Source organism: Canis lupus, chromosome 13, assembly GCF_003254725.2.
Source record: "Canis lupus dingo isolate Sandy chromosome 13, ASM325472v2, whole genome shotgun sequence".
NCBI classification, from domain to species: domain Eukaryota; kingdom Metazoa; phylum Chordata; class Mammalia; order Carnivora; family Canidae; genus Canis; species Canis lupus.
In genome coordinates, this window is record NC_064255.1 from 40,029,255 (window position 1) to 40,048,712 (window position 19,458).

The 19,458-nt window shown below is 39.4% G+C and overlaps 1 long non-coding RNA gene across 1 annotated transcript; it reads left to right on the forward strand.

The window, feature by feature from the left end:
- The first annotated feature begins 2,891 nt into the window (after positions 1 to 2,891).
- LOC118350007 (uncharacterized) lies at positions 2,892 to 11,530 on the forward strand. The gene is made up of 4 exons (XR_004802938.2): positions 2,892 to 2,978; positions 5,724 to 5,777; positions 6,352 to 6,401; positions 11,361 to 11,530. It is a non-coding gene; the product is annotated as an uncharacterized LOC118350007 (long non-coding RNA).
- Positions 11,531 to 19,458: the final 7,928 nt, after the last annotated feature.

The following is a 19,458-nucleotide window of genomic DNA, read 5'->3' on the forward strand; positions in this document are numbered from 1 at the left end:
GTTTCATGCTTCCACTTTAACCATTGCCCTCATATTTACAGAGAGGTGATTAGCATTGTTTTTCAGTCCAGTTTTGTAGAACATAGAAAAGAAAGCTGTGCTGTCAAAAGAGAAAACTCACATGTGTTAGTGGTTCCTCATTTCAGTGTCCACTTTGAAGAATCTATAGAAGTAAGAAGAAGCTTGTATGTAAGGAATTTAAAAAAAAAATTGAGAAAAACCAACATGGATACCAAAGGCTTAGGCTCAGGGTGACCAGACAACAATAGGCAGTTAGACTTGGGGAGAGCACTTCAGTTGTGCTTTGCCTCCTACTCACATGGCCTCTGGACATTCCTTACCTGCCCCATAGCCACCCAAAGTCTTTATCAACAGCACAGCTCCCCCTGGAGTGGCTAGTAGGCAAGGTCCCTTATCAGTTCCTATCAGTTCCTGGTACAAAGAAATGATTCAGGCAGGTGTGGAATGACCACACCTATATGGTTTTATTCCCCTACCTCTTCCCCTTTCAAACCTCAGGACCTGGGGCACCTGGAGGGGTCTGTGGTTGAGCATCTTCCTTTAGGGCTTAGGTTGTGACCCCGGGGTCTTGGGATCGAGTGTCCCATCGGGCTTCCCACGGGGAGCCTGCTTCTCCCTCTGCTATGTCTCTGCCTCTGTCTCTTTGTGTCTGAATAAATGAATAAAATCCTAAAAAACAAAAACAAAAACCAACAAAACCCAAAAAACAAAGAGCAAAACCTCAGGACTTCTCCCCAGTGTCACTTCATTGTAAGAGTCAGGCCAGTCCCTGAACAGAGGAATTTTCTTATAGATCTACAGTGAGTCTGTGGTGTCCAGGCTCTACCTGTGGGTTAACCCCCCTGCTCTTTTTTTAAAGTGCCCTAGAGTGATGCAGACTGGGGACTAGGCTCCTGTCCTCCAGTTCACATTACCATAAAGACTAGCTGAGAGCCACAGGAGTATACAAGCTCACAGAAAAAAAAAAATAGGTTCCCAAAGAGTTCATGTATGATAGATAGTGAAACATTATACACCACACACAGTAGAAGTATGAGGACAAATAAGTCAAGAATTTAAATGAAGCACACTAAAGATCTTCAGAGAGATAAGATAAGACCCTAGGCCCACCTGGATAATCTAAGATAATGTAATATCTCCATGTCAAGATATTTAAGTTAACCACATATTCAGAAGTTCCTTTTGCCATGTGTTCTGGGTTGAATAGTTTCCTCCAAAAAATATGTTCAGATCCTAATCCCCAGGATCTGCAGGTGTGACTTTATTTGAAAATAGGATCTCTTCAGATATGGTCAAGTTAAGATGAAGCCACGCTGGGTTAGAGTCAGCCCTAATCCAGTGACCGATGTCCTTATAGGAAGAGGGAAATTTTAATACAGAAGCAGACACACAGGTAAAAATTGATCACATAGGTATATGGGGGTGATGTGTCTTGAAGCCAAAGAGTTTCAAGGATTACAGGCAGCCGCAGAAACTAAGAGAAAGATTTGGGACAGATTTTCTCTTAGAGCCTGCAGTGAGAGCATGGCCCTGACAGCACCTTGACTTTAGATATCTAGCTTCCAGAATTGTGGGAAAATACTTTTTTTGTTATTTTAAGCCTCCCCCTCGCCCTGGTTGTGGTACTTTGTTAAGGCAGCCTCAGGAAATGAATATACCAAGTAAGGGAACATATTCACAGGTTCCAGGGATGGGGATGTGGACCTCTCTAGGGAAGCCAACACTCAACCTACCAGAGGAGTGTGTTAGTAACACAAATTCATGATAACAAAACCCAAAGAACCAAGTAGGAATATTAGAAATGAGAAAGAGTTGATATAAAGAACCCATTAGATGGAATAAATAGCAGGATAACAAGAGCTAGAGACTGTGGGCATGAAGATTGGAAATATTTCAGAAGGAGAATAAATAATGAAGGAAGGAATATAGAGAATAGTAGGAGACATCTCCAAATCTGGATAATGGGATATCTCAGCAGGGGCAGAAAGAACAGAGAGGGCAAAATAATTATGATAAGTATCTCAGAATTAAATAAAGATGTAAGATTTCAGATGAAAAGGGCCCAGAGATTCCCATACAGAATGGCTATAGAAAAACCTTTGTTTAGACACATGGTATGAAAAGTTAACTCCCTTAATACAAAGAGAAGATTCTAATAGGCCACAGAGAAAGAGCAGATCAACTTGAATAGAAATCAGACTGACATTAGAATTCTCAGCATCAAGGCTGTCTATAGATATCAAAGAGGAAAACTTGATCTAATTAATGGAAAATATGAAAGGAGGAAAAAAGATACATGGGGGAAGTACACTGATTGGAAAATATGAAAAAATCTTAATATAATAATAATTTTAATAGATGTAAATTGGTCATCTCACGAATTAAAAGATGAAAGCTTAGATGATATTTAAAAAAAATGAAACCCTAAACATCGACAGTACACTATTTAGATTCTGTTCAGGCAAAAAGACACTGGAAATCTGAAAATAAAAGCATGCAAACTCCTATTGGCCATTATGAACCAGAGAGTGGCCATCTTAATAACTGAGTCTTAATATTAACATCTTAACTGGGGGTACGGGGTGACTGGGGGATGAACATGAATGAGGGCATATGATGTCATGAGCACTGCATGTGATGTAACACTGATGGATCACTGACCTCTGCCTCTGAAGCTAATAATACACTACATGTTAATTAATTGAATTTAAATAAATAAAGTAACAACAAATTCACATCTTAGTATTTGATACATTAAAGCAAAAGATGTTTTGTGTGGAGAAAGGGTGATGGTGACACATACTGGTGAAGTCATAGAGCAAGGAGGTATGATCGGCCTGGATACATAGCTTCACCAGTATAGCCTCAAAGTATGCACAGTGTCAGTGGTGTCATGGTAGAAATAGAGGTATCAATGTATGTTGCAAGAGATTTTAACGTACTTTCCTTAGAAATTGGTAAGTAGACAAACATTAATAGAGACATAAGAGAACTGAGTCATGGAACAAAGAAGCTTGAACTATTTTATACGTAGATACCCCTGGATGTACATGGAAAATGTACTAGACGATAAAGGCCATCTTAAATTCCAAAGTATCAGTATTGTGTAGGCTACACCGTCTGACCATAACCAGCTAATGCTAGAAATTTTTAAAAAGAAAAGGATAGTTTACATAATCCTAAATGTAATGTCATATTTTATATTAATAAATAATCCTGAGTTAAAAGAGGGCCCTGATGGGAGTTATGAAGTTCGGGACTCAATGGTAAAACCTCATAAGTCACTGTAAGACAAGGCTAAGGTAGTCCTTGGGTGGAAATGTGTGGTTTCCAATGAATTTGCCAGGACACAGCAAGTTTGAAAATGAATAAGCTAAACATTCAGTTGAAGAAGTTGAAAATGGGGATCCCTGGGTGGCGCAGTGGTTTAGCGCCTGCCTTTGGCCCAGGGCGCAATCCTGGAGACCGGGGATCGAATCCCACGTCGGGCTCCCGGTGCATGGAGCCTGCTTCTCCCTCTGCCTATGTCTTTGCCTCTCTCTCTCTCTCTCTCTCTCTCTCTCTCTGTGACTATCATAAATAAATAAAAATTAAAAAAAAATAAGAAGTTGAAAATGTAGCAGAGCAAATCCAAAGAAACCAATGGAAAGAAACAAGGAAGAAGAATGGATAACAATAAAAAGTAAATTTTTAAGATAAAGAATTACAAATAATAAAAACGTCAACAAAACTAAAGGGCTCTGGCAAAACCAAGCAAGAGAAAGAAAAATGAAAACGAAAACAGAAACATGCAATGGAAAAGAAAAATAGCTGCAGATATAACAGAGTTTAAATAAAAAGCATTATGAGTAACTGTATCAGAATATACTTGATAACTTACAAGATCTTAGTCATAAACTATTTGGAAAAATAGAAAGTGCTCAAAGTAGAAAAATTGAATAGGTCAAAAGCGGTAGAGACATTAAATGGTCACAAAAGACCTCCCTGCCACCAAAACTTTGTAGCCCTTTTTCTGTTTCACATGGAATTTCTACTATATTTTCATGGAAACACTAATCTCACATTTTTTTTTCCAGAAAAGAAGCACTATCAGCTTATCTAATGAGATTAGTACAACCTTGATTCTAAAATCAGATAAAGGCGATACAAAATGATAAGCCAGTTTCACTCATGGTTGCATGTTTCAGTATTCTGAATTAAATATTAGCTAACAAAATATTTGATCCTTAAACAATAATTCACCTGCATCCCAGGAATGCATCAGTCTCCACACGAGAAAATACGTTAAGAGCATTCACCGTATTAATAGACAAAAATAAATAAATAAATAAACAAATAAATAAATAAATAAATAAATAAATAAATAAAATGATTAAGTTAATTTAGATGCAGAAAAAGCATCGGATAAATGTACAACACCTATTTGTTAAATAATATGCATCAGAATATGTTAAAAGCTGGGGGAGCCATGCTAATGTAATATGTTCTAGGAATCTGGGGCAAGTTTTGTTAATGGCTTGGCCCCTCATAAATTCACTGCACCGTTCCTGAAGCTGATCTTCCACTCCCAGGGGTGCATTAAGGAAGGAGCAAGAGCTTTGCTGAAGCATAAAGTGACTGGGCAGAAAGATGGTCAAAAGAGAGGATGGGTTTTAACTGCGGCTTTTCAAATAGCCTGGGACCGAGAAGGATGAGAACCGGGGGGATCAATACAAAGACGGCCGTGAGCCAAGGGACAGACCACGAGTTGCCTGGCCAAGTTCGCTCATCCATTTCCCAAAGGATGACTTTTCATTTTTGTCCTCAAAAGAACAGTAGAACTTTTGGAAAAAAGAAAAGATGCTACCGTTTCAGTAGGAAAAAGATCTTCCTTCTTTGTAAAGAGCCTACAATCCCTGTTAACACCTTGGTGAACAACCAAATATGTAATAGTATGAAAGAGGAAAGGGACGTCCGGGGGCTCAGCGGTTGAGCATCTGCCTTGGGCCCAGGCCATGACCCCGGGGTTCCAGGATCGAGTCCCACATCGGGGTCCCCGCAGGGAGCCTGCTTCTCCCTCTGCCTGGGTCTCTGCCTCTGTGTGTGTGTGTCTCAGGAATAAATAAATAAATAAAATCTTTAAAAATTAAAAAAAAAATGAAAGAGGAAATAACATCCCCAACCATGATGGACTACCAATTTTGTTTTGTGAACCAGAGAACATCACACACAAAAAAATTATTGCCACCAGCATTTACTCTAACAGTTTGTCTTCTCTATAGTCTGTGCTTTTTCTTGATTGGGGGTCACAGACTCAAATGACTGCGGAGGGCAGACAGGTTTGAAGAGACGCGTAACACTATTAGGAGTGGCTGCATTGTGTGTTCTAGAGAAAGTGTGACAGTCGAGGGCGTCTGAGACAGAGCACGTTTGGGGTCACCAGTTTGCCCTCCCTATGGTCCTTACCCTCATAGCATGAACTATGTGGCTGGGGAGACAGACATTTATGGGTGAGGGGAGTGTTTGGCAGGAGACAACCCTGGGGTTTACTGTGTGGGGCTGTTTATAGGGCCCCTGAGGACACAGAGGAAGAGAACTCTGTTGTGGTGTTAGGGGGTTGTATCATCATCACCATGATCCTTCTTTTTGTAGATATCCTGTTTTTTTTTTTTTTTTTTTTTTTTTTTTAGCTCACAGAATCTTCATCCTATTGTTTTTCACAGGAACCTTATATGGGAAATAGGAACAGTGTTGTCCACATGTTACACGTGTGGAAGGTCAGTATGAGAGAGTGGGAGCGATCTACCTGTAGTGCCTCAGGTATGAAAGAGCAGAACGGGTACCCACAGGCCCTGTGCTAGGACACTGTGGTGGGCAACTGCGGGACGTCAGGTCTCTCACTGGGTTCAGTGTCGCTCCCCATTTGGCACAATGCCTCTGAAGGAGCCTAGGGACAAGTTGACTTCAACCCTTGACCAAGTTGGCTGGTAATTCCATCCCTAGAACTTGGGGAATTGGGACAAAGGGATGGCGTAATCTCTCCGGGGAGAAGGAGCCGCGGTTCCTAAATGTTTATAACTCTTGGCACCTGATGGAGTGAGGGAATCTGTCATCCATCCCATGAGAAATAGGGGACAAAGAAACACACACGAAACAGTAAGGAGCAGCAAGAGGTAGAGTGAGAAATTCTCTGGCATTCCAGCCGGGGGTCCACTCACACCTAAGGGCCAGTTGGTTTCCTATCCAACCCATAGTTTAAATGCTCAGCTTTTACTCAGATTATACTTTTTTAAATTAATTTTTAAATTTTCATTCCAGTATAGTTAACATACAGTGTTATATTCATTTCAGGGGTGTCGTATGGCGAGTCAACAATTCTCCTCATGTGCTCCTCACAATAGGTACGCTCTTTAATCTCCATCACCTATTTCACTCATCCACCCACCCACCTCCCTTCTTGTAATCTTCAGTTTGTTCTCAACAATTAAGGGTTTGTTTCTTGGTTTCTCTCTGTCTTTTCCCTTTGTTCATTTGTTTTGTTTCTTAAATTCCACATATGAGTGAAATCATATAGTATTTATATTTTTCTCTGAGTGATTTGTTTCACTTAGCATAAAACTCTCAAGTTCCATCCATGTTTTTCCAAGTGGCAAGATTTCATTGTTTTTTTATGGCCGATATATATATATATATATATTGCATCTTCTTTATCCATTCATCTACTGATGGACACTTGGGCTGCTTCCATAACTTGGACATTGTAATAATTGTAATTAATTATTAACTTGGACATTGTAAATAATTCTGCAGGAAGCATAGGAGTGCATGCATCCCTTTGAAATCGTGTTTTTCTGTTTTTGAGGTAAATTCCCAGTAGTGCAATTATTGGATTATAGAGTATTTACTATATTAACTTTTTTTCTAGTATTAACTTTTTGAGGAACCTCCATACTGTTTTCTACAGTGGCCGCTCCAATTTGCATTCCCACCAACAGTGCACAAGTGTTTAATATTTCTCCACATCCTTGCCAACGTTTGTTGTTTCTTATGGCTTTTATTTTAAAATAGATAGATGATAGATAGATAGATAGATAGATAGATAGATAGATAGATAGATAATAGATAGATTGATTGATTTAGAGTGTGTTTGTGCATTAGTGGGGGAGGGTCAAAAAGAGAGAGAGAGGAAAAATCCTCAAGGAGACTCCCCACTGAGTGTGGAGCCCCACTTGGGGCTCAATCCCAGGACCCTGAGATCATGACCTGTGCCAAAATCAAGAGTCAGCTGCTTAACTGACTGAGCCACCTGCTTATGTGATTTTGATTTTAGCCATTTTGACAGATGTGAGGTGATATCTGCTTGTAGCTATGATTTCCATTTCCCTGATGATTTGTATTTTGAGTATTTGTTCATGTGTCTGTTGGCCATCTGGATGTCTTCTTTGGAAAAGTGCCCATTCATGTCTTTTGCCCATTTCTTCATTTTTTTTGGGGGGCGGGTGTTGAGTTTGATAAATTCTTAATAAATTTTGGATACTCATTATCTGATATGTCATTTGCAGATACCTTCTCCCATTCCATAGGTTGCCTTTTAGTTTTGTTGATTGTTTCCTTTGCTGTGAAGAAGTTTTTTTGTCTTGATGTAGTCCTAATTTATTTATTTCCCAGTTTATTTTTGCTTTTATTTCCCTTGCCTCAGAAGACATACCTAGAAAAGTGCTATGGCCCATGTCAGAGAAATTACTGCCTGTGGTCTTTTCTAAGATTTTTATGTTTCAGGTATCACATTTAGGTCTTTAATCCATTCTGAGTTTATTTTTGTGTATGGTGTAAATTTTAGTCATTTGCTCATTGCTGTCCAGTTTTCCAACATCATGTGTTGAAGAGACCATCTTTTTCCCATTGACTATCTTTTCTCTTTTGTTGAAGATTAATTAACCATATAATCGTGGGTTTATTTCTGGGTTTTCTATTCTGTTCTATTGATTTTATGTCTATTTTTATGCCAGTATAATGGTGTTTTGATTATTGTAGCTTTGTAATATACTTTGAAGTATGGAACTGTGTTACCTCTAGTTCTGTATTTCTTTTTCAAGATTGCTTTGGATATTCAGGGTCTTTTGTGGTTCCATATAAAATTTAGGGTTGTTTGTTCCAGCTCCTTGAAAAATAGTGTATTTTGATAGGGATTGCATTAAATGTGCAGATCTTTTTGGATGGTATAGACATTTTTGTAATATTTATTCTTCCAATCCAGGAGCATGGAATATCTTTCCATTTCTTTGTCTTGTGTTTAGTTTCTTTTATTGGTGTTTTCTAGTTTTCAGAGTGCAGGTCTTTTACCTCTTTGGGTAAGTGTATTCCTGGATATCTTACTGTTTTTGGTGCAATTGTAGATGGGATTGTTTTCTTAATTTCATTTTCTGTTGTTTCATTGTTAGTGTGTGGGAATGCAACAGATTTCTGTGCATTGATTTTGTATCCTGTGGCTTTACTGAATTCACTTATAAGTTCCAGTAGATTTTTAGTGGAGTCTTTCAAGTGTTCTCTACATAGTATCATGATATCTGTCGATGCTGGAAGTTTTACTTCCTCCTTATCAATTTGGATTCCTTTCCTTTCCTTTTCCTTTTCTTTCTTTCTTTCTTTACTTTATTTATTTCTTTTCCTTCCTTCTTGGCTTTTTTTTTTTTTTTTTTTTTTTTTTTGTCTGATTGCTGTGGCTAGGACTTCCAGTACTACGTTGAATAAAAGTGAGTGGACCTTGTCTTGCTCTTGACCTTAGGGGAAAAATCTCTCAGTTTTTCCCTATTGAGTCTGTTGTTTGCTGGACTCAGATGTTCTCCTTTGGTTCTGCAGATATGCTCTTACCCTCAGCCACACCCAAGCACTAGCAGAGCTAGTTTGCTGTGGGGTTTTCTTCCTCAGATTATACTTAAGGTTTTCCAATAAACTCCCTTTGTACTTAAGCATTATATGCAGGAAATTTTTATTAGACTTAAAATGACTTAATAGGTCTTTGCACTTACTGGGCTCAGCAGGTGTTTAAAGGTGAATTTTGCCCTCATGAAGCTGAGACTCTATCACATATTTGGGGACTTCTCCCTTGTAGTTCTCTTGTGGTAAGTGATGAATTTTCTTCTAGCTCATCACTCAGTCTCTCCTCCATTACTAGGATACTAGTAGGCCGTATGATGTCAGTCTTATTGCCCTTCCCAGTGCGTCTTGTTGGATAGGACATAATATAAACCCTCATATGTTCTCTCTTTTATGCATGATCCATAACCGATATACTGAATCTTTCATGTACCCTCTGACCTGATAAACTCTGGGGTGCAAGTAGATTGTACAGTCATTGGATTCATTCATCAGTAGGTAAACACCTTGCCTCTGGTTGTTTATATTTGTCAGGTAGGAGATTCCAATCTATTGAGTTTTCTAAATTACAAGTTCACATATTAAGCTCATATCAAGTAGTAACAGACTAGTTTGCAGGTGACACTGGATACAGTAAACCACTTTATTACTAATGATTCATTAACAGAGCTCTTAACTAAGAAATAGTTTTCAAAAATTCTTTCCCATTGAGGGGTGCCTGGGTGGCTCAGCTGGTTGAATTTCCAACTCTTGATTTCAGCTCAGGTCATGATCTCAGGTGCGTGGGATTGAGCCCCCTATTAGGCTCTGCACTGGGCATGGAATCTGCTAAAGATTCTCTCTCCTTCTCCCTCTGCCCCTTCCCCTGCTCATGCTCTTGCCCTCTCTCTCTCTCTCTCTCTCTCTCTCAAAAAAAAAAATCTTCCCTATTAATAGAATCAAGCATTTTATTCTGCTTTCCCTATATGAACTATACCTCAGGATAGTCAAATTATTAATGATGGTAAGTTTCTTTCTATTAAAGTATTATGGCAAATAAGTGAAGAAGGAATATTAGGATGTGAGTATTACCATTTTGTGAACCAATAGTGACATAATTAATCTAGGAAATGATCATGTATAAATAACTGTTACTGCCACAAAAAGAGAAATGGCCAGACATTATATATTTCTTGGTAGAAGTATATACCACCACCTATAAAGTATAGTTGCCAAAAATTTTACCTCAAAACAGATCGGGCCCAAAGACTTAACTATAGCCTACAGGAAATACGGGGCACACAAGATCATGTTAAAAGATACCACGAGGAAGCAGGCATAAAAATCCAGAGTGCAAATGATTTGATTTCTTTAAACAAATAAATACCAAAAGGGGAGAGTGGGTTTGGAAAATTCTTGAAAGATATAAGAAACGCAGAGTCAAGGGCAATGAGTGCTTCTTATTTGAATCTTGATTCAAACTAAACACTTTAAAATGTATGGGAATTAGGGACACTTGAGCATTGCTTATATTAAGGAATTATTGTTAATATTTTAGATGTGATAAAAAATGACATAATGTCTGTGTTTGAAAAAAAAGGCTCTCATACCTATAGATATATATAATGAAGAATTTATGGATAAATTGATACTGATAGCTGGAGTTTGCTTCAAAATAATGCTGAGGAACTTGAACCTAAGCAGTGTCTTTCAGAGCCTGATGATGAAATTATTCTGTTGTAGTAAAGAAATAAATGCAGAGAAATAAGAAATTTGTTGGAGAAGAGTGAATTGCCCAGTTTCACTGATCTATGGGGCTCATGTAGGGATTGTCAGAGATGAGCTTATATGTTAGGGCCAAAGTTTAGAAGGGCCTTGGAAAATAGGCTAAAGAACTTGAAAAGAAATCATTATTTCAATACATAGGATACCGTCATGTTCTGTACCAAAACTGTGATAAGATTTCATACTAATTTAAGTGCTAATCCCATAGATGGTCAAAATATTGGAAACTCCCTTTAATGGAAAATGAAATTTGATAATACTAGATTTATGGAAGATGAATAATGAATTTTAATAACATTGTCTTAATAGTGATGGGGCACTTTTTTCCGTAATTTTATTTTGGTCAGCTAGATTATAAATTTCTAGTCTTAAAGTCTAAGAGAACCAGAGTTAAAAAATAATACACTTGCTCTGTGTTTCGCCTGAAGAAGAGTTAAACCCATCAGCTTTCCTACTATTATGTTTACTAATTAAGATTTTGAATTCTCTGCAGTGTTTTTATTTTTGTTTTTTCCTCCATCTAATGCTTTTGGAATCCATCATATCATTTATCATTTCTAGAAATATTTCCCTCTGCAGTAAAATACTAATTTGTCACTTTGTTCTGCAATGTTTTTTTTAAATTGGACTTTTGAGAAAATCACCTGAATAATGATTAATAATGAGCAGAATAAATTTCATGTGAAAATTATCTCAAAAGCCATTTCTTTCCATTGTAGGTAACTGCAACTGCAATTTTCTTGGCGTACAAACCAACTAATTTAAAAGTGAAGCTCTTTGTGTGACTGAATGTTTCCTGCCATTAGAGTAATGAAGATTTTGGAAAGACATCATCAAAGCAAAAATAGGAAAATCCCTGAGTCTTTTGAATCATTAGTGCTTTATTACATTTACCATAAACTCTGGTTTCCTAACTTAAATAATATGAAATTTATCCAGTTACAACAGTGTTTGTGTTACCTACAGATTTCAGTTTAACAGTTTGCTTTCAAGCTTCATATCTGATGGCCATCTACCAAGTTCCCCAAGGCTAGTGTCGCAGACAAGGTTGTAGGATATGATCCCAAGTGTTTTAGCTTGAGTTTTTGGAAGCAGGGTGTGGCTTATAATAAAAGCATTTTCAGGTGAAGAGAATTGAGGAAAAACAGTATAAAACAGGAAAAAAAAAAGACAAAGATGCTGATTTAGAGGGTGGTGGACTGAGCTGTAGACTATTTTGTTTGAACCCACAGAAAACTGTGGAGGACAGATTGTACTGGGAAGTCTCTCCCATCCAATGGGACTGGCTCCTGCTGGGCTGGGGGTCTTCCTTAGCCGGGGGGTAGGGGGAGGGCGGTCATAGCCTCCTAGGCAAGGTGGTTGTGCTTGTGTGAGGGCCAGTGTCCAGAGGCAGGGGTAGCTGGGAGGGATCGACTGGTCCAGTTGGTGGGGAAAAGCTGACCCCCTGTTTGGGTCAGGAGGTGCCTTCCCTAAAGCACCCTCCACGCCCCTCCTTTGGGTTTGGTACCTATGGGTCGTGGCGCAGCCCCTCGGACTTCTGATGGGATCAAACGTGATGGAGCACTCAGAAGTCTGATCTGTCGTGTTTACACCCTCCCTCTTTATTTATTTTTAACCAATTGCATTATTTCTTCCTTTCTGAAGTGACTTGCTTTTTGCTTGGAGGATTCTCCGTAGGCGTTCTCCACGGGGCTCTGCTGCCCTTACAGGTGCAGATTCCCTGAGTTTTCTGTCATCTAAGAATGTTTTTATTTGCCTTCTTATCTGAAGGATTTTTTTCACCAGGTATAGAATTTAGGGTTGACAGGTTTTTTTTTTTTCTTTCAGCATTTGAAAAAGTTGCTGGTTGCTATTTAATATAATATCAACCAGTACTCCTAGGGCTGAACTTTCATTGTATGATTCTAGCCTAAATAACCTGCTTCGATTGAAAAAAGAAAAGACAGGGTACAATTTTGCTCCTTGCTGTATATTGCAGAAAATATTTGTTTTTGAGGAGAAATGCACATTAAAGCTTTTTTTTTGGGGGGGGGGGGATGCCTGCGGAGCTCAGCAGTTGAGCATCTGCCTTCAGATCAGGCGGTGACCCTGGGGTCCTGAGATCAAGTCCCACGTCTGGCTCCCTGCATGGAGCCTGCTTCTACCTCTGCCTGTGTCTCTGCCTCTCTCTCTCTCTCTTTCTCTCTCTCTCTGGGTCTCTCAGGAATAAATAAATAAAATCTTAAAAAAAAAAAAAGAAAACTTTTTTTTTTAAAAAGCTGATCCCAATGGTAATGGAATATTAAGTCTTTCTTTCTCTTTCTCTCTTTCCCTCCCTCCCTTCCTTCCTTTCCTTTTCTTCTTCTATTTAAATTGAGACATGCACAGAGAAGTAGCAGCTGTTCTAAGGGCAAAGACGATGAAAATCCAAACAATTCTATGCAAACAAGCAGCCTCCTGTGTCTGCAGCAGAGAGAGGGGATCCAGGGATACAAAAGTAAAAATCCAGTTTGCAAGGCCCTCCCAGGTGGAATGCAAGGAGCCTGGAATCAGGCACACCAAGCTGTAGATCCCATCTCCTCAGTTCACTAGGTGCGCGATCATTGGTGAGTGATTTAACCTCTCTAGGTCTCGATTTCCCCAAGAAAAAATAAAAATAATAGCACTTCTTTGAGTCATTGTGAGAATTTAAACTAGATGAGATACACAGGCCTGTAGCAACATGATTCATTCATTCCCAACTGTCTTTCCAGGGTTTTTCAGTTGTATTTCTTCTTCTGCCTTTCACACTGAGGCAAATGTAAAAGTTAAGGAAAACCCACCAGAAACGATGTCTGGCTCCGTCTTGGGAAACACTGTGAACTCGCAAAGTTAAGAGTTAGTGCGGAACATATAAGGTGAACCTTTTATTTCTTTAAAAGATGTGATGTTATCGCCTCCGACATGTATAGTGAGCTACTGTTATCTGTTTAATTTATTAGTTTCATTATATCGATAAAGGTAAATGTAAAAAAAAATTACTAGTCTGGGTCAAATCAAGGGAGAGCTATTTTATAGCAACCCTAACAAGGAAAGTTCCATATAAAGAATTATTAATGACCACAGGACATTGGAGCAATGAGTGATTTGCTAGTAAGAAGTAAAGAGAACGTTAATGAACGCAGTGTAGCAGACACCAGGGCTGAGATAGAGTCCACGGAATAGATCCCACTGCCCTTCTCCTCCTCCACAGCTGAGATCTGAACCCTATGGGAAAAGGCATAGCTCCTATTGGATGTCAGAGAAGTCACGGCGATGGGACCCTGGGGGGATTTACTGGAAATCTGCCCTCAGGAATTGGCGAGAATTGTGCCCTCGGTGCTCCAGGAAAAGTTAAAGAGGCGTCTCGTGTCAAGCAATGTCACAAATCTGAGAAGGTGGTGATGGGCACGGTACCACTGCCTTCCTTGTACCTCAGAGGGCTGACTCTGGAGGAGCTACGCACACAGCAGGAGTCGGGAACTGGCAAGCAAGGGCCTTACTCCTGCCCTGTCTCTCCAGCATCCTCTACCCACAGAGTTTGACATTGTGTGGCCCACAGTGGAAGACGGTTGAGGGGCCCAGATCCATTCTCACCAAGCAAGCAAAAAAGGAAGAATTTGGAGATAACAGGTAAACATTGGTGACTGGCACATAGGGATGGGGGATTCATGATTGAAAATCTGTGTTAGGACCTTTAATAGAGTGCTTGTCTTAATCTTATACAAAGCATTGGCTCAGTTCTTCAAATCATGGTATCAAGGCACTTGGGATCTTTGGTGATCCCAAAGATTTGAAATTGCATTTGAAATCCTTGTGCCAGTTAGATCTTTTATACTTGAAATTGTAAAACATATGCTATAGGGTTGTGGCCAACGTACCGCTCTATATCCAGAGTTCCTAAATTATAAATTACCGTCAAAAATCTGTTTCTAGGCAGACAGACTGCACCACAGTTATCATTGTGTACATTTGAATATGATCTGATTTGATCTTGAAAGATTTGTTTTAGTATTAGGGTCAGGGTTTCAAATGATCACTACTCCAACCTCAGATGATTCAGGTGTAAGCCCTGCAGGTGGGTTTTAGGCTTGCAGAAGGGGTTAGACGCGCAGGTTCTAGGGTAAGCTCACGATCCTACTGAGAAACTGCTGAGCACACGCAAAGGATCCACAGGACTAAGGAATATTATTCGTGGACTTTCCTGAGAAGTAGATGCCATGTATAGTGTTTTTCCCCCTGGATTTGTATGAATATAATTTTTTGTATGTGTTTATTTTTGCATTCTCTGTGACATTTAGAATGTTTATGAAATTCGGGTACCGTTGATAGACAATATTGTATTATTTCCAGGTGTACAACGCTGTGACCCAACAATTACATCCATAGCAAAATGTTCACCGTTAGTTACCATTTGTCACCAGAAAAAGTCATTGCAGTGTTATTGACTGTGTTCCCTATGCTGTACTTTTCACTTTAGAGACTTACTTTTTATTTATTTATTTATTTATTTATTTATTTATTTATTTATTTATTTTTATTTATTTATTTATTTATTTATTTTAAAGGTTTTATTAATTTGAGAGACAGAGTGCACGCAAGAAAGCATGAGCAAGGTGGAGGGGTAGAAGGGGAAGCAGACTCCCTACCGAGCAGGGAGCCCGACGCAGGGCTCGCATCCCAAGGTCCTGGGATCCCGACCTGAGCTGAAGGCAGCTGCTTACCCTGCTCAGCCACCCAGGTGCCCGTGACTTACTTATTTTACAACTGGAAGTTTTGTACCTCTTAATACCCTTCACTTTTGACGATAACATTTCTTCTGGAAATTCTTCTCTCCTTCGGTTTACACGACCTTGTTTATTCTCCTCCTGGAGGCTTTTGTTGTTGTTCTGAAGCATTTAATGGGTCACTATTCCTAAGTTCCATCTTTGATGCTCTTTCTTCTTCTGTGTGCTTTTTTCCAGGATGGCAGTGTAACATCACACTTACCAGTGCAGAGCTTTGAGTTAGAGAAATCTTGAATATTAGCTCTGCCTTTTCCTGCTTTCTGATCTCAGGTCACTTAATACCTCCAGGCTCAATGTCCTCAGCTGTAAAAATGAGCCGTCCTCTCTTACCTCCCGGATCGTTGAGATTTTGAAATGAGATAGACGTAAAGCCTTCATCATAGGGCTTAGCACATGGAAGGTGCCAAATAAAGAGTACTTTTGGCCATCTATTTCTCTACTTCAAAGAATATGTTGATGATTCCAGATATTTAGCTGAAGTTTCTCTATTGGGCTCCAAATCTCTCTGTGTAGTAATCCATATCAGTGGTTTCAAATGCCATTTGTGTAAATCAGTGATGAGGATTACATTGGTATAAGAAGAACTGTAAAAAAGAATAAGGACTTCCACTGAGTTTTAAATTGAAGGTAAGTTAATTCAATGAAACGTCTTTTATATCAAGATTCACGCCTTAACGTTTGGTGTTGAAACATCCTTTTATAAGAATGGAATGTCCTTGTAAGTCGATGATCTTTTTTTTTTATTTATTTAAGAAAACACATTCTGACTTAGCAAAAGAAAGAACTGGCAGTGTTAAGCTGGTTCCTCATATTTATTTGAAAATCTAGCTGGAAAAAAAAAAAGAAAAAAAAAAAAAAGAAAATCTAGCTGGTGTGTGGAACCTGAAAGCCTGAGAATCCCTGATCTGTTGGAAACCTTTACTAGAATGAACCATGAGTGCCTCAAACCTGACACTATAAAAAAGTATATTTATTATCTCTTTCTTTCCCTCTATGCAAAACCCAACTCCATTTTATTATATATTATAAAGGATGTCATAACTGTCCATCCCAGTTGATTATAGAAAGTGAATTGTCCTCCCACTCTCCCTGGTGCTGTTACTCTTACATTGAATTGTTTGCTAAATCCTTCTGTCTGCCTCTTGGTATTTCTTGATTCCTACCCATTGCCGCGGTCGTCTTTTTTTGTTGTAATTGTTTTCTTCTTACCCCAGATTCCTTTCATTCCAATTCATCCTGTCCTACGCTGCCAGACTGATCTTTTACTTTCTTGTCTAACCCCCCCCAAGATCTGGCTACCTCCTTTGGGGTTCAAGTTTTTAGGACAAAGACCCTCCCTTCCCTCCCACCTGCTGCTCCTCCTTCACAGGGACCCTCATGCCTGCCACAGTTGACTGCTTGCATCTCTACTGCCTAGGAATCTTCATACACCCAGTTCTACCTGCTGGCAAGTATCCTCTCCTCATCCAGAAAATTCCAGTTGGTCCTTCTAGGTTCCGTTCAAGTTTATCCCAATAAGACAAATGCATAAAAACTGTATATGGCGTGTTGGCCCATTTTCATACCATTTACTTTCATTATTGGATAAAAGGATACAGCTAACGGTGTGACTGGGAGATGCGCAGAAGGAACAAGACGTGTGCTGGTAACACCTATGGCTCCCGCGCTCTCTGCCACTGGGAAATATGGAACCTACCCTCTCCTCCTAGGCACTTAGGTTGTCTTCTGTGCTGTGTGTAGCAATAACCAGAAATATAAATTTAAAAAAAAAAGATTATCAGAGGAGATCATCTAAAGCAACAGCTTGTCTTCTTGAGGAAAAGCTCTTCAAGCTTAATCATCATCCGCTGTTTCCTTAAAGACGGTTCTTACCCTTAAGAAAAGGATGGTTGCTTACCCTTCACCATGCCTTTCACCTCTGCCATCCAGGGGGCCCGTCAGAGAGAAGAAGCTCCCTTTCCCACTCACATAGGGCAGTTGGGCTTCAGGAAAGGCTTGTATTACCTAAGCCTCATCAAAGGCTCCTTTGTGCTTGTGATGCTTACGTCACATCCTATATGTTCTTGATGGAATGAACGTGCTTTGACACTTCCAGTGAGGATGCTAGGTCTGCCATTGAATAGACTGAGCATTTGAGATGTTTTATTCCCTTACATTACAAAAGGAATGGAAGAGGCAATACATCTAGTTCATCAGCTCTGTGGTACCATCAAGGACCCACTGTCTCTGCACTTTTCTTTGGGCCAGCACATTTAATTTTTGTCTTCCTCTTTTGAATCAGGTGGCAAGATGGCTGCTGAAGTTCTAAGCATCACTGTGACATGCCATTGCTCCAAATAGGGAAGAATCAACAGGAAATATTAAAGTCATGATTAATTAGACTGACCATAATCCAATCCTTGGAGCCGGGCACGTTCCCAGCCCAAATACAAACAGGTTTTGTTAGCAAGGAAAAAGGGAGAGAATGGCTATTGGGTAAGCAACTGACATCGTCCCCTACCCGTAATCCTTCCTTTTTAACCATGTGAAGTACAACAGTGGTGCATAAACTTTCCACTTTGGGTTTTAGTTCTGTCTGTATCCAGACCAGTTTTCTTTCTTCTCTCATTTCCCCTTTACTCCCCACAATTTAACCTTTCCTTCCCCTGGTGCCTCCCCATCAGCCCCAGGGGATTTAAGCAAGTCCTACTATATATTTACAACTCTATGTTAGGTTGAACAATGTGGACTTGCCAGTATTAACATGTTTTCTCCCCCCAAATTTCACAACTTACCCAAATAATTTGGGACAAATGGAAAGTAAGAAATAACTATGGAAAGTAATTATAGAAAAGTTGCTCAAAGCCACCAGAGAATATTTTGGGTGATGAAAAAAAAAAAGGTAATTTGCAGCTTAAACCAGTGATAATTTACACTGGACATCTTCATTTGGAAAAGAGGAAAAAAGAGTCACTTGCTAATAACATTGAATCACACTCCTAGTGACTGGCCACGGTGGACAAGATGTCCCTTTTTATTTCTTAAATTTGATTAAGGTAATCCAGTCATAATACTGGAGAGAGAGAAAAGATATTATCTTTTTACTTTCTTGTGTAGTTTGAACTACTATTTACCTTATGCCTTCCTACATCCCACGTGGGTAGATCACAGTGTCTGCACAAATATCGAAAAAGGAATGGAACTCAAAGGAGGAGAATTAATCTTCCTACGGTAGGACTCTTAAAAAAAAGATGAGTGGAAAAAGCCAGTACAGAGGGAAAGATAAGATAAGTGTCTCACACACTGGCACATGGAGAAGATCCAGCACTTTGCAAGGAGCCATAGCCAGACTTTGTAACAGGAGAGGAAGTCATCTGGAAAATGGCATTTCTCACACACCAGCTGTAAGTCAATCTCCCGGGTAAGAGTACCAAGTCAAACAAGCCTCGCAGGTCTCTTGTGTCTATGAATGTAATAAGATTCCAGCAGTAGAATCATTCTTTCGTTCAGTGGTTTCCCACTTGCTGCTCACATCCTGCTAACGCCTTCCTCTTCTCCAAAGTCTTCTCCACCAGGTTCCAGGTGCTTGCTTAGTCCCGTATGTCCTTTTCGTAGACAGAAATGAATCAATAGTGTCAGAAGTCGCAGGGAGGTGTAACCAAATAAAAAATAAAGCTGAACTGTGATCATTAAAATGTAGGCCAGTGGACGGAGACAGCATGGGAGATTTTGAGGAATTAAGAAGTGAGAACAAAACAAAGAAAGAGAACTAAATATAAATACACAAGTGACAAAAAAAAAAAAAGGAAGATTATCAGAAAATAAGGGCACTAAAAACATACAAGGCAACAGCACAGGGAGAGAAAAGATTTGTACTCATTGGGAAGATGAGGATGCCAGTTGTGGCTTCACCGGCTGGTCATGTATTTTTGAACAAGTCCCTAAATCTTTACTTTTCAAAAACAGCTTCATTGCAATATGATTTACATTCCGTGCCGTTCACCCACTTAAAAGTATACGAAAAAATGCTTTGTAGAAGATTCACAGAATTGCA